The sequence below is a fragment of the Chrysochloris asiatica genome, unplaced genomic scaffold (genome assembly GCF_000296735.1).
Source record: "Chrysochloris asiatica unplaced genomic scaffold, ChrAsi1.0 scaffold00005, whole genome shotgun sequence".
Lineage (NCBI taxonomy): Eukaryota > Metazoa > Chordata > Mammalia > Afrosoricida > Chrysochloridae > Chrysochloris > Chrysochloris asiatica.
The window spans coordinates 39,679,009-39,695,887 of record NW_006408523.1 but is presented as its reverse complement, the minus strand read 5'-3'; the positions used below and the strand labels follow the sequence as shown (position 1 = coordinate 39,695,887).

The window sequence follows — 16,879 nt, the reverse complement described above, 5'->3', positions numbered from 1 at the left end:
GATTCAAACCCACCAGACACTCCTCAGAAACCTTACACAGAGTTGCTAAGAATCAAAATCGATTTGACTGCACTTAACAACAATAACAATATAATATATATATTAGTACATATAAATCCCATCCCAAAATCTACAGCCATCAAGTCAATTCTGACTCATAGCGACCCTATACATTGTAAATCTTTATGGGAGCAGACAGCCTTATTTTTCATGTGGAGCAACTGATGGGTTTTGAACTGCCAACTTTGAGGTTAGCAACCCAGTGCCTAATCCGTAGTACCACTAGGGCTCAATAAACACACAGACACACAGACGAACCATGAATCAGAATTGACTGAAAAACACCAACAACATATATAGAGGGGGTTTTAAAAAGTTTGTGGAAAAATGCCATTATCTTTTAATTCAATTTTCCATGAATTTTTTGACGCGCCTTCGTATGTGGTTAAGTGCTTGGCTACTAACTGAAAAGTTGGTGGTTCAACTCCACCAGCTGCTTTGCAGGTTAAAGATAAAGCAGTCAACCTTGGAAACTCTATGAGTCAGTTCTACTCTGTTCTACAGGATTTCCATGAGTAGGAACTGACTTGATGACAACAAGTTTGGCATTCACACACGCACACAGAATTGTATGAGGCAGTTTTATAAAGACTACAGACATAATGAGACTTTGCCAATGTTTCAGAGGTAAATGTTATTTCCATTGAAGTGAAGTCATTTATCTTATAAGAAAAGTATTGGCTTGATATGGCAGGAATGCAAAGATTCAGGGCGACTCTTGTGGGCTTTTACCCATTCTCAGCCTCACTCCTGCTGCTTGAAATGGATTGTTTGTTTTTCCAGAAGGTTTCTTGTTGATCAGTGTTTAATGGGTTTTAAATTTTTGAAAAATTGTTAAACATGATGTTCTTCTATTGTAAAAGGTAAGTCAATAAAAGCAAGAAACACACACTTTGCTTATAACCTCCCAAACTTGAGAACATAAAATCTAAATAGAAGTCGATGCCAAAATTCCATGAAATGACTTACCCAGCTGCTCTGAGATCCAGTACTATCAAATCAATACACCTGTATAATTTGAGACCCTACTATATGTCCCCACCTTTCTTCTATCTGTTTGTCATACTGTTATTGTTCTTAAGTGCCGTTGAGTAAGTTCCGGCTCATAGTAACCCTGTCTGGGGTTTCCGAGGATCGGTGACTAGTCATGCACCATTATCACCATCATCATCCAGCCATCACATTTCTAAGTACCATGGGAGTCATTCTGACTCATAGTGGCTAGTGACCCTGTATAGGGTTTCCAAGGAGCAGTTGGTGGCTTTGTACTGCTGACCTTGTGGTTCTCAGTCCAATGCTGATCCTACAGTGCCACACCCAGAACCCCCAGCCATCACGTAGTTGTTGTTGCTGTTAAGTGCCATAAAGTCAGTTCCAATTCATTGAGACCTTATGTAGGGCTTCCAAGGAGTGGCTAGTGAATTCGAACTGCTGATCTTGTGGTTCAAACTGACCTTGCAGTCCAGTGATTTACCCCACAGCCCCACACCAGGACTCTAACCATCACATTGTTGTTGTTATTAAGTGCCGTCAAGTCAATTCTGACCCATAGCGACCCTATATAGGGTTTCCAAGGAGCAGCTGGTGAGTTTTGACTGCAGACTTTGCAGTTCAAATGGCTTTACAGTCTGGTGCATTAACCCACAGTGTCATACCAGGACTCCAACCATCTCATTAGAGGTGAGGTAATTAAATGCTTGACCAAATATAGCAAGCTAATTTTTAAGTTGATAATTTTGAATGACCTGCAAATGATGTTATAAAGTTTGGCAGAGAAAAGGGTCCCACCTCTGCTATACAGCTTCTAGTCACCTGTTATTCTAAAGGTACTGTTCAGTTATAATGATTTCCATAGAATTCCTACATTAGCTGCCTATCCTGTTAAAATAAACTTACCATCTTGGGCTGTAAAACAAGCTTGCAAGTGCATAGACCAATTTCCTGCTTTCCCATTCTAATTCAGTCTGACATACATGTCTCCTGTGTGGGCTTTGTCTTCTCCCACCTGTGAGGGAACTTGGGGTTTGTGATTATGGTGTCAGACATCTTGTCTTTAGACCCATGTGACTAGTGAGGAACTTGAGCATCAGAGAAAGTAATAATTTAGTCAAGGGTGCTGAGCATGTAACACATGACAAGTGGTAGAAATGTGATTTACACATACATTTGATTCCCAAGTCCATTAAAACAAAACACTTTAATTATATCTCATATCGCAAATTTTTTCTCACTGAGTCGCATGTTTTAAATTCTTCCTCACACTATTTAAGATTGACTTCACCCTGTCTTTACCTTTAAAGTCCCTGATTCTGGCCACTATAAGCAACACAGTGCAAGCAGCTTTCTCTATTCTAACACTCCAACTTCTCAAAGTATTGTTAGAACTCAAAGAAATATCTTGTTGTCTTTCGCTTGTAGGCAATTTTTTGTTACTGTAATTCCAATTTAAATTTCTTTCATTGTATTTTGAATGTCTGAAGGGAAGAGATTACTCCATTGCTTTCTGTAGAGGTCGGTCAAGATTTTGCAGCAAAGTAAAATGCAAAAAAACATATTTGAAGCAGCAAAAGTGTGTTGATAATTGGTCTGAAAGACCAATTTCAAAATAAAATCAAATACACCTGTATAATTTGAGACCCTACTATATGTCTCCACAGCTCTTCTGTCTGTTTGTCATCCTGTGGCAGCTTGTGTGTTTCTGAAAACTATGCCACCAGAATTTTAAATATCAGTAGGGTCACCTATGGTGGAAAAGTTTCAGCAGAGCTTTCAGACTAAGACAGATTAGGAAGAAGGAGAGATGGGCCACTTCTGCATGGTTGCCCATTGAAAACCTTGTGAATAGATCAAGGCATTGTCAGATTCAGTGCCCAAAGATGAGTCCTTCAGTTTGGAAGACCTTCAAAATATGACTGTAAAGAGTTGCCTGCTCAAAGTGGAGTTGACATTAACAACATGAATGGAGGCAAGCTCTTGGGATCTTCATTTTTTGATGTGGCAGAACTCAAGATGAGAAGACACAGTTGCAAATAAATAATTAATAATCAGAACATGGAATGTATTAAATATGAATCTAAGAAAAATGTAAGTCATCAAAAATAAAATGGAGTATATAAAGATTGATATCCTAGGTATTAGTGAGCCGAAATGGATTGGTATTAGCCACTAGTTGGGAGCAACTTGAACAAAAATAATAACTCTTTAGTGACAGCTCCCAAACACTCCCTTTATTTTTGAAAAGACCATCAAGTTAAGGTTTGAAAATTGTAACTTCTTAAATCAGAGGTAAAGTGGCTCGGTGGGTTAATACACTGGACTGCAAAGTAGTTTGACCCACAAGGTCAGTGGTTTAAATTCACCAGCTGCTCCTCAAAAACCCTATACACGGTTGCTGTGGTTTGAAACTGACTCAATGGCGCTTAGCAACAACAAAAAGTGTCTCAATATGGATTGTGGAGGTATCTTTTGTAATAGACAAAACAAAACAAAAAAAACAAACAAACAAAAAGAAAAACAAACCACAACGTAATTTATAGAATATTGTGTAACACCCAGCTATCCTCCCTTCTCACTTGGGAACGAAAAATGAAAGAGAAATGGTGGTACATTTATCATCACAAAGAGCACTTCAAGTCTTAAAGTACAATGCTGTCCCTGATAGGATATTTTCCATATGCCTACAGGGGAATTCAGTTAATACCACTATTATTCAAATTTATACACCAACTACTACTAAAGTCACTGATGATGAAATTGAAGAATTCTACCAATTTCTTTGGAGTCCTAGTATGGCTTTGTGGGCTAATGCATTAGACTGAAAAGTCGTTTGAACTGCAAGGTTGGTGGTTCAAGCTCATCAGCTGCTCCTTGGAAGCCCTATACAGGGTCGCTATGGGTTGGAACTGACACAACGGCACTTAACAACAACAACTACCAATTTCTTCTGTTTGAAATTGATCAAGCATGCAATCAAGATGCATTAATAATTGCTGGTGATTGGAATAGGAAAGTTGGAAACAAAGAGGAGGGATCAGTAGTTGCAAAATAGGATCTTGATGATAAAATTATGCTGGAGATCACATGATAGAATTCTGCAAGACTGATTCATTGTAGATATTTTTTGAATAACATAAAAGACACATAGACCTCACCATCTGGAGTAACCAGTAGGAATAGAAGATGGAAAAGCTCAATACCGTTAATTGAAACAAGGCAAGGGGCCAACTGTGGAACAGGTTATCAATTGTTCATATGCAAGTTCAGGCTGGAGTTGGAGAAAATTGAAACAAGTTCATGAGACACAAAATGTTGCCTTGAATGTATCCTATATGCCTTTAGAGACTGTCTCAAGAACAAATTTGATGTATTGGACACCAATGACCAAAGATGAGAAGAGTTGTGGGATGATATTAAGAACATCATACATGAAGAAAGCCAAAGGTCTTTAAAAAGACAGGAAAGATCAAAGTGAATGTCAGAAGAAACTCTGACACTTGCTTCTTGCACACAGAGAAGCTAAAGTAACTGAAGGAAAGGAGGAAGTAAAAGGGCTGAAAATTTCAAAGGATGGAATGAGAAGACAAAGTAAAGCATTATAATGAAATATGCAAAGACCTGAAGTTAGAAAACCAAAAAGGAAAAACAGACCCAGCATTTCTGAAGCTGAAAGAAATGAAGAAATTCAAACTTTGAGCAAAATATTGAATGATTCAGGGAGTATTAAAAGAAGATGGAAGAAATACACAGTTATTGTACCCAAAAGAATTGGTCGATGTTCAACTATTTCAAGAAGTACTATATGATCAAGAATTGATGGTATAGAAGAAGAAGTTCAAGTTGCACTGAAGGCTTTGGAAAAGGATAAGTTTCCAGGAATTGATGGAATACAAATTGAAATGTTTCAAAAAAAAAAAACAAAACAAAAAACTGATGCAGCATTGGAGGCTCTCACTCATCTTTGCCAAGAAATTTGAAAGACAGCTATCTGACCAAGCACTTGAAAGAAATTCATATTACGCCCATTCCACAGAAAGGTGATCTAATGCGGAAATCATCAAACAATGTTATTAGTATCACATGTAAGTAAAATTTTGCTCAAGATAATTTAAAAACTATTACAGCAGTACAGCTGTCAGAAATTCAAGCAGGATTGAAAGAAGACATGAAATATCATTGCTGATGTCAGATGGATCTTGGCTAAAAGCAGAGCATACCAAAGAGATGCTAACTTGTGCTTTTTGACTATGCAAAGGCTTGTGGATCATAACACATTATTAATTATATTGTGAAGATTGTGAATTCTAGAACACATATAGTACTCATGAGGAACCTGCACATAGACCAAGAGGCAGTCATTACAGAACAAGGGAATACTGAATGATCTTAAACATGGAAAGGCATGCACCAGGGTTGTATATGTTCACAATGGTTATTCAATCTGTATGCTGAGCAAATAATCTGAGAAACTGGATTATGTGAAGAGGAATGTGGCATCAGGATTGCAGGAAAACTCATTAACAACCTGCAATATGAAGATGCCACAACCTTGTTTGCTTGAATCGAAGAGGGCTTAAATGTAAAGATTTAAGACTACAGCCTTCAGTATGGATTGCACCTCTATGTAAAGAAAATAAAAATCCTCACGACTGGATCAATAAATGGTGGTGGTGGTTATGTGCCGTGGAGTCGGTTCCGACTCATAGCGACCCTATACAGGGTTTCTGAGGCTGTAAATCTTTACGCGAGCAGAAAGCCTCATCTGTCTCCTGCGGAACAGCTGATAGTTTCGAACTGCTAACCTTGATGATCACGGCTGGATTCGTAACCACTACGTGACCAATAAATAACATCATGATAAATAGGAGGAGAAAAGAACGCAGTATATTAGGAAAATTGTTAACAAAAATGTTATAATATGCCTACTTTCTAAAAATCAAACTCACAATAAATGATAATCAGTAAGCCATTTGTTGTTGTTGTTGTTGTTAAGTGCCCTCAAGTCGATTCTGACTCATAGTAACCCTGTATAGGGTTTCCAAGGAGCAGCTGGTGAGCTTGAACCACCGACCTTGTGGTTCAAATGGCTTTGCAGTCTGATGCATTAGCCCACAGCGCCACACCAGGACTCCAGTAAACAATTTAGAACTCTATTAAAGTTGCCCTGTTGGTGTCAATATTCAAATTAACATTTAAGTATGTGCAAAGGTTGTTGTTGTTAGGCGCTATCGAGTTGATAGGGACTCATAGCGACTTTACACGCAGCAGAACGAAACACTGCCTGATCCTGGGCCAACCTCACTACTGTTGCCACGCTTGAGTCCATCAATGCTGCCACTTGGCAATCTATCTCGCTGGTGGTCTTCCTCTTCTTCTCTGACCCTCCACCTTACCAAACATGATATCCTTCTCCAGCGACTTGTCCCTCCTGACAGTATGTCCGAAGTATGAGAGACAAGTTTGGCCCTCCTGGCCTCCAAGGAGCATTCTGGCTGCAAAGGTAGTTTGAACAAAATGAGCTGGAGACCAGAATGTAACTGTTGTTCAAAATATTTTTCACGGCATTAGCATTCAGTATTTGACGGCCACAGTCACTAGGATCAATATCTCAAAATTGACACCCTATGTTTTGTGGTCTTGTCTCTAAGAAAATAAGATTCTTTCTAAGTAAAAATACATGTTTCTAGGTAGTGTCTTTGAAAGAAGGCACACTGTTTAATGGAGAATGTATCTCATGCCTTCTGGAAATGCACCCTAAGAAATTTGAAAACATACTCACTCCAGGTCTTTTTTCTTTTTGCATGGTAAGCCACTTCTTAAAGATGGCAGAATAAAATATCTATATTGTCAGTGCCACCCTAAATCACACACATGTGAATTTAGTCCCCAAATGGTACTTAAGGACACTAATTAAAACTCAATTCTCTCCATGTGTACTGTTATATATATATATATGAAGAAATAACTGATCTACATATTCTCTGACCTTCTTGCTTCCCCCAGACTCATTTTGGTCAGCCACAGACCTGAGCCCTGAAGGAAGGAGAAGGATGAAGAAATGCTAAAAGGTGGGCATATTTTCTCCTTAGGCATTATGTTTGTCTCCTTCTATTAGATTTATTTTTGGCAGGCAGAAGAGCATATCCATATGGAGAACATTTTAAAATTGCTTGTGAAGTGCAGGCATATTTCCAAGAGGAAATGTAACCTTGCCTTCATCTGGTGTACCAGATCAATGCGCTGTAAAAGATCATGTTCAGTTACCTCATTTTTTTGAATTAGAATTAATGGCTCATTAGTCTTGATCATATCAATATTATAACACCACTTACATTTGATAGAAAAGGGAAGAGGCTGATGGAGTGCACTTATTCCCTATACTCTTTGTGAATAGGTTATATGTGCCAGCCTCAGGGAAGGCTAGCAAGATCACAGAGGTGGCCTTTCCCAAATAGGCCCCATTTAGGGCAAAAGTGGCCTCTTTTGTAGGAGGCTCTTGAAAGAAGAGTTAAAAGGTTCTAAAGGTTTAGGTCACTTGGGACACATTTCAATGCTTTCCCCACTATTAGGCAGCCAGCCAGCATGGAGGAACCAGACACCCTCTGCGTTTCTTTGGCCACATGTTAGACCATATGCTGGAAATTGGAAAAAAATAGACATTAAGAATCTCTTGAAATTTTCTTCCACGAGGAATTCTGTCTATGAAGGAGCATATATTGATGCAAGGCTAAGAGAGAGATAAGAATGACTTTGTTGACATGAAAAATATTGCAGGATCTACGTGAAATCAAACTGATGATGGTAACTTGAAAGGTTTGATGGGAAGCTTAGGGAGCAGTGAAGCTAAGACATTGGTGGTGGAACAATGTGGAAAAGGAAAGAGAGAACAGAAGTGGAACTTAAGAACCTAATCAATGTAACTGCATATACATTAAAATTATTGACATAATGGACTTTTACTCTGTATACTTTCACCAAAAGAAAAAAAAGGAATATTGTAAGTACAAGATGACATTAAGATTTCTCTCTGCTTTCCGTCCTTAAATCGTGCCAAAATAAACAGTAGCCAAATGAGCTCTAAAATTACAATGAGACAAAACAAACAGGAACTGTATGGAAGGAATCATCAGACTAGGATTCAGGCTCTGACTACTTTATTGACTTTGCTGTCAATTAACAACGTTGCGCTGGATAGTGGACATTTCTTGATTTTTGCCCACACAGCACTTTTTTTCTTTTGGGAGCTGTATCTCCCACACCTGACTGGATTGTGAATTTACGTTATACGGAGTAGTATCTTCTTTTCTGGCCACAGTGATTGGCTCAAGCAAGTCAATTAAGGTCTTCCTTCCTACCTTAGTGGTTCAATGGGTTAAGTGTTGGGGTGCCAACTGAAAGGTTGGAAGTTTGAACCCAACAACCATTCCATGGGAGAAAAATGAAATAGTCTGCTTTCATTATGATTTAGTGTCAGAAACCCCATAGAGCATTTCTACTCTGTTCTATAAGGTTGCTATCAGTTGATGTCGACTCAATGGCAATGGGGATTTTGGATCAGGTAAGAGGCACTCATTTTTCTTTATGATAATGAACTAACAGGATACAAGCCAGCAGCTGTTGGTATTCATCCTGACCACGTAAAGTCAATCCAGAGGAAGGCAGACCTAGAAATATTCAGAGAAAAGCAAAATCATCTAATAAATATTTGAATCCCTTCATTTCACTGTGCCTGCAGTTGATCACACCTGGACTTTCTTTATATGCTAGACAATAAACTCCCTTACTTTAGGTGGACTTTGTCACTTGGAACCTAATTCACTGCATATATTTACATTTGCCTTCCTAGATTTCCGATTTCTTATTTGTAGTGAATCTAGTGAGGTTCTGGTGGTGCAATAGTTAAGTGCTTTGTTGCTAATCCAGAGGTTGGTAGTTCAACCCATTTAGTGGCTCTGGAAGGAGAAAGACTTGGCAATCTGCCCTTGTAAAAATTATAGTTTAGAAACTCGGTGGAGCAGCTCTTCTCTGGGCTATGTGGTTACTGTGAGCCACAATGGACTTCAAGGCACCCAACAATAGCATGCATAGCTAATTTCTACGTTTCTTTCCTTCTCTTAACTTCTCTAGATGCTAAACCTTTTGACATATTTTACCTAATAATCTCTTGTGATGATCTTTATCTTCATAGATAGATGTTAAATATCTTAGGAATCTCCAAAATGTCTCTCAAATTGTATATCACAAATATAATTTTAACCTTATTTAAATTTATATAAGGTATAAATAAGAGAAATTGACATAAATAAGAAATTGAGAGATAAGGTTAAGGTGGCTGTTAGCTGCTGTCAAGTTGGTTCCGATTCCTAGTGACCTTATACACAATAGAGCAACATGCTGGCTGGTCCTGCACCATTCTCACAATTGCTACCTTTCAGTCCATTGTTGTTCTCACTGTGTCAATCCATCTCATTGCAGGTCGTCTTCTTTTTTCACTGACTTTCTACTTTACCAGGAACTGGTCCCTCCTGACAACATGTCCGAAGTATGAGAGATGAGGTTTTGCCATTCTGGCTTCTAAGGAGCATTCTGGCAGTACTTCTTCCAACATAGATTTGCTTGTTCTTCTGGTATTCCATGGTACTTTCAAAATTCTTCTCCAACATCATAATTCAAATACATCAATTCTTCTACTGTCTTCCTTATTCACTGTTCAACTTTCACATGTGTATGAGGCTACTGAAAATATTATGGCTTGGGTCAGGCACACCTTAGTCCTCAAACTGATATCATTGCTCTTGAACACATTAAAGAGGTCTTTTAAAGATTTACCTAATGCGATAAATACATCATTTGATTTCTTGACTGCTGCTTCCATGAGTGTTGATAGTGGACCTAAGCAAAATGGAATCTTTAACAACTTCAAGCCTTTCTCCATTTATCATGATGTTATTTATTTGCCCAGTTGTGAGGATTTTTGTTTTCTTTACATTGAGGTACAATCCTTGCTGAAGGCTGTAGTCTTTGCTCATACTCAGTAAAGTAACTATTTTAAGTCCTCTTTACTTCCAGTAAGCAAGGTTGTATCATCTGCGTATCGCAGGTTGTTAATGAGTCTTCCTCTAGTCCTCATACGACATTATTCTTCATTCAGCTTCTCAGATCATTTGCTCAACATACAAACCGAATAAATATGGTAAGAGGAAACAACCCTAGCACATACATTTCCAGATTTTAAACCAATGAGTATCTTAGTTCTAACAACTGCCTCTTGACAGGTTACTCATGAGCACAATTAAGTATTCTAGAATACCCATTCTCCACAGTGCTATCCACACAGTCAAAAGCATGGTCAATAAAGCAAAAGTAAACATCTTTCTAATATTCTCTGATTTCTGCCAGTATCCATCTGATGTCAGCAGTGATATCCCATATTCCACATCTCTTCTGAATCCAGGTTTAAATTCTGGCAATTTCCTGTCAATGTACTACTGTACCTTTTTTGGAATTACCTGGAGTAAAATTTTATTTGCATGTGTTATTAATGATATTAAGGAGCTCTGGTAACGTAGTGGTTACGAATCAGGCTGCGAACCTTAAGGTCAGCGGTTCGAAACTACCAGCCGCTCCGCGGGAGAAAGATGAGGCTTTCTACTCCCGTAAAGATTTACACCCTCGGAAACCCTGTACAGGGTCGCTATGGGTCGGACCCGACTCGATGGCACTTAACAACAACAACAACATTAATGATATTGTTTAATGATTTCTACTTTCCATTTGGTCACCTCTTTGTAATGGGCACAAATATGGATCTCTTCCAACCAGTTGGCGAGGTAGCCTCTTCTAAATTTCTTGGCATAGAAGAGTGAACACTTCTAATGCTGCATTAGTTTGCTGAACTTTTTCAGCTTGTATTCCGTCAATGCCTTGCTTTTCTCCAGTTCCTTCAGTGCTTCTTCCATCAGTACCATAGGTTCTTGATCATATGCTACCTCTTGGTTGAACATTGACCATTTCTTTGTGGCGCAGTGACTTTGTGTGTATCTTCCATCTTCTTTTTATGATTTTTGTATCAGTCAACATTTTATTTATAGAATACTTCAATATTACAAGTCAAAGCTTGCAATATTGGTTTTTAAATTCAGGATCATTGCACATGTCATTATAATTTTTTACTTTGTTTTCTGGAGCTGCCATTTGAAATTTTCTATTCAACTCTTATTTCCTCATTTCTTCCAGTTGCTTTAGTTTCTCTATGCTCAAGAACAAGTTTCAGAGCCTCTTGTTGCCATCCATTTTGGTCTTTTCTTTCTTTCCTGTCTTTTTACTGACCTTTGCTTTTGGTTGATGATATTGAACTTTTCTACCATCTCTTCCCACAGATGTAGTCAATTTGATTCCAGTGTATTCCATCTGGTGAGGTCCAGGTATATATGAAGAAAGGTAGTTGCAATGAATAAGTCTTTGGTCTTGCAAAATTCTACCATGTAATCTCTAGCACAATTTCTATCACCAAGGCTATATTTTCCAACTAATAATCCTCTTTGTTTCCAACCTTTGCATTCCAATCACCAGTAATTATCAATGCATCTTGATTGCATGTTTTATCAATTTTAGACTGAAGAAGTTGTTTGTTGTTGTTGTTATGTGCTGTGGAGTCTGTTCTGACTCATAGCGACCCTATACAAGGTTTCCGAGGTTATAAATCTTTATGGGAGCAAAATACCTCATCTTTCTCCTGTGGAACAGCTGGTAGTTTCGAACTACTGACCCTGAGGTTCGCAGCCCTATTTGTAACCACTATGCTACCAGAGAATTGGTAGATTCTTCAATTTCATCATCGTTGGTTGGTGCATAAATCTGAGTAACTTTGGTATTAAACGGTCTTCCTTGTAGGCATATGGATATTATTCTAACACAGACAGTGTTGTACTTCAAGATAGATCTTGAAATGTTCTTTTTGATGATGAATGTGATGCCATTCCTCTTGAATTTGTTGTTCCTGACATAGTAAACCATTGTCAGATTCAAAATGGCCAATACCAGTCCATTTCAACTCACTAATGCCTATAACATTTATCTTTGTGCATTTCATTTCATTTTTGACAACTCCAATTTTCCTAGATTCATGCTTTCTACATTTCATGCTCTGATTATTAATGGATATTTGCAGTTGTTTCTCCTCATTGTGAGTTGTGGCCCAACAACAAATGAAGTTCCCCAAGGCTTTAATCCATTTATGTCATTATGATCAACTCTACTTTGAGGAGGCAGCTCTTCTTTACCTGTATTTTGAGTGTCTCCCAACAAGAGTGTCCAATCTTCTGGCACTCTATCTGACAACATTCTGCTACTATTCATAATGTTTTCATTTTCTGGCACTATCTATATCTGACAATTTTCTACTGTTATTCATAAGGTTTTCAGAAATAGTCTGCCTCTCCTTATTCCTAATCTGTTGTAGTCTGGAAGCTCCACTGAAACCTAGCCACTATAGATGACCCTGTTGATATTTAAAGTACCACTGGAATAGTTTCTAGCATCACAGGAACACACAAGCTACTGCTATGATGAAATTGTGATGTATGCTCATTAAAATACACCTGTGTTTAAATATAACTACTGCATCTACATGAGAGTGAAAAAATGAAATATTTTTCTGAAAATGTAATAAATAATTAAAACTAGTCAATTTCACCAATTCAGCACCAATTGACAATATAAAATCAAATCCTATTACAAAAATGTTCTTAGCAAAATCCCCCAACCTCCCATATCATGGCTACATGCTGGCAAAGAAACAGAATTTAAAAAGTTTTGCCATTAAAAAAAAACCATTCAAGATCTTAGGGGATGTTGTTAATGATTAGTGAGCATAATTTTAGGAAAAAATGGAAAGTCTCTTGTTTTTGGTCTTCTTTCATTGCATCCTACCCAGTTTTATTAAACTGAGACAGAGAAAAAACTAAATTAAGAAGAAATTAATATAAGCATTCTTCTTTTACCTCTTGGAGAGGTTCACAAAATCTGTAAAAAGTAATTTTAAAAGATAGTGCCATGTGAATCAAATGCCATTTTGACAGCTCTGAAACCATGACATCTCCCTTCAGAAGAGACTAGCATGGGCAGTAGCATGTGCATTCATAGCCATCGGAAACTAGTAATTAGCATGTTCAGCAGGCCTTCATGGCATGTGATTTTTGTTAAAAATGAAAATAGGAATGATCAAAGTGGAGAAGATGAGGGCCTGAGAAAGCAGTGCCATTGTAGAATTCATAGCTTCTGGCTATTTTCAGTATAAACGTGCTGCTTCTCCTAAACTACCAGCTCTCTACAAGGAAGGGCCTTGCTCTTCCCTGGAGGCTTTATTTCATGTACAGCATGTTGGTACCTTACCGTTGTGTGGTCTCCTGTGAGTGCTTTGGCTGAGGTTTTGGAAGAATGAACTCACTTCAGTTGTGAGGTCTCTAATGTATTATCAGAGCCAGAGGGAAAACGATAATCTATTTTCTAAAGCAGCAGTGACATAGGAAATCCTTGATGGGTAAGTTCATCTCTGACTATTTTAAAAAGTGTTTTCCAGCACTAATTTAGAAGAGTAGATTCTGCGGTTTGAGTGCCTCTTTAGAAGATAGCATTAGTGAAGCGTCTTAGAAGTTCATTATTCACATTGTGTGCCTCTGAGCAAGCAAGCAAAAAATACAGGTGACCATGTTCAATTTCTTACACCATATCTGGCAGACTTTCTCTTTGTTTACAGAGAATGAATTCATCCAAAAAACTTTTGTGAATTCCTTTTGGGGTATATAGATCTGCTATCATCTGCTTGTCATTTTATCATACATGGTGTCTTGCATGTTGCTGTGATGTTGGAAACTATGTTAGTTCCAGAATAAGATAGATTAGGGGAAACACCCTGATCATGTACTTCCAAAACTTAGCCTATGGAAACCCTATAGATCATAATAGGATATTGTCTGATACAGTGTTGGAAGTTGAGCATGCTACTATGTGAGGCAGTTAAATCACAGAGTAGTGGCTACAGCTGTGAAGATGGAGCAAGACTATGCAATGTTTCATTGGGCTGTACATCCAATTGCCATGAGTTTAGTAACTGGCAACAACATATAGCTCTATGTGGGTTGTTGTTGTTGTTGTTATGTGCCATGGAGTCGGTTCCAACTCATAGCGACCCTGTACAGGGTTTCCAAGACTGTTAATCTTTATGGGAGCAGAAAGCCTCATCTTTCTCCTGCAGAAGAGCTGGTGGTTTCCAACTGCTGACCTTGCGGTTTGCAGCCCGATTTGTAAACACTACGGTACCAGTGGTTCTTAAATTTTAGTATGTGGAAGTGTCACCTGACGTACTTACTAAATTACCAATTCCTAGACCTCATCCCGGAGTCCTGATGTGGCCCTGTGGGTTAATGTGCTCTGGACTGCAAAGTTGTTTGAACCACAACATTTGTGGTTCAAGTTCACCAGCGACTCCTCAGACACCCTTTGCAGGGTCGCTTTGGGTTGGAACCGGCTCGACGGCATTTAAAAACAACAAAACAAGACCTCATCCCAGAAATACTAATCAGTAAATATGGCTGGTTTAAAAAATCTGATTACATGTGATTGGTTCCTAAATACCCTTGGTTCCTTAGCTCCAAGAGTTCTAAGTGCTGTGACCACAATTGGAATTATTCACTGAAAATCATTCAGTCACAGTGGCTAGCTGAGGCCCAAATGGCTCACACAGGTGACACAAATGAGGGGGTAAGGAACACCCCCCACCCCCAGAAGACCAGAGAGAAAATTACTGGGCAGGGTTACACAATCATGGGGATTTTAGAGTATCATGGACTAGATTTAGACCTTGGGGAATTTTATGAGAATTTAAAAATTATCCTGGACTTCAAAGAAAATAAAATCTAGTGCAATCATTTCATTTTTAAATGGTGAGGAAAATAAGGCCCAGAGCAGTTAAATGCCTCATGTAAGTCAGAGGGTTAAAGGACTACGACTGAAAGAAACACCTTCTAACTTTTTGTCCCGTGTACTTGACCCTACAAGTAGCCCTTGAAGAGTTTGTTCTGTATACAACCTGAGGGGTGCACAGAGCAGCATCCTATTAACATGACAGGGGAAAATATCACTAAGCTTTAGATTTGACAAACAAAGGAGATGTGTCAATAATTCAGTCAAATGGAGAGAATATTCTATATGGAAGAAAAGCTTTCCAAAGATTCTATCCTATACATTGTAATCAATGATTTATAATACGTATACAGACAATAATGCATTAACTAATAATGAAGAAGGACATCATGCTTGGAAAAGCAGAAGTTCAATGAAAAAGAGAAAGACGTTTAATAAGATAGATTGACGAGGTGGATGCAACAATGGACTCAGATATAACAAGAATAGGATCGTGCGGGACTGGGCAGTGTTTTGTTCTGTTGTACATGGGGTCGCTATAAGTTGTAACCTACTAGACAGCAGCTAACATCATCATCAACACCAGTAATTGTTTTCAGAATAAGGACCTGGAAATCTACAGGCACACCTAGGAGATCTTGAGGGTTTCGTTCCAGACCACTACAATGAAGTGAATATCTCAGTACAGCAAGTCACAAACACTTTTTTGGTTTCCCAGTGCAGATAAAAAGTATTTTTACACTATATGGTAGTCTGTTAAGTGTGCAATAGCAATATAAAGAAGTCTGAAATATTGTGAAAATTACTACAGTGTAATGCAGAGACATGAGGTGAGCATATGGCATTGGAAAAAGGTATCAATAGACTTGCTCAATTCAAGGTTGTCATAAACCTTCAATTTGTGAAAAACACAGTATCTGTGAGACACAATAAAGTAAGGCACAATAAAACAAGGTATTACTATACTTCCAAAAGATCAGCCATTGGCGAACCTACGAAGCAGTTTTACTGACACACATGGGATCACCATAAGTTGGAACTGACTTGATGGCAACTTGCATGGTGTGATGAATGTTGAATCTGTGTTTATCTTTTACGTGAAATAACTCATTGAGTCTTCTAAAATACACAAGGTAGATTTACAGATGAGATAAGCAACGCACAGAATGATCAAGAAACATGCTCAAATTTGTGGTGAAAGGGAAGTATGGATGCAAACCTAGGCTTTCTGTCTCCCAAATCCTCTCTATGTTGGTTCTCTGATGTTGGTAAGTATTGTCCAGGTAGTTCTGACTCACAGGGACCAAGTATAGAGTTTCCAAGGAGCAGCTGGTGGGTTTGAACCACCAACCTTGCAGTTAACACTCCAGTGCTTATCCTACAGCACCATACCAGGACTGTTCTAAACAGCAGTTTATAAATTTACACACAATGAGTACAGGATTGGAGGTTAAATTACTGGATGACAGGATTAGGATTTTTCAATGGTTTTGGTAGGCTGAAACTAATGATATGACTTAATAGAGATAAAAGTAAGACTTTACATTGAAGTTAAAAATTCCGCTGCATAGTATAAGAATGTTTTGACGACCTGGCTTAACTGCAATTCATGTGAATAAGACTTTAGGGTTTCAGCTGACTTTGCACTCATACGAACAAATAATGTGAAGTGGCTGCCAAAAAGCTTATGCAATTTTAGTTATAAGCCAGAACGAGGTATATAAAAGTCCCACTGCATTTTAGATATGTTAGATCACAATCAGAGATAAACACAAACTAAGTTGTGTTCAGAGTTAGAACTCTTTTGTTGGTAAAGTAGTTTTGGCAGCCCAGCATCTGTTCCCATGTTTATTTATTATTTCTCTACTGGCTTCCTCCCTTACTTCTCTCTTCCCTCCCC

General features: G+C 38.3%; 1 pseudogene; it reads left to right on the top strand.

Annotated features, from left to right (window-relative positions):
- Window positions 1-16,879, top strand: part of LOC102815238 — a 144,912-nt pseudogene that overhangs the window by 73,001 nt on the left and 55,032 nt on the right.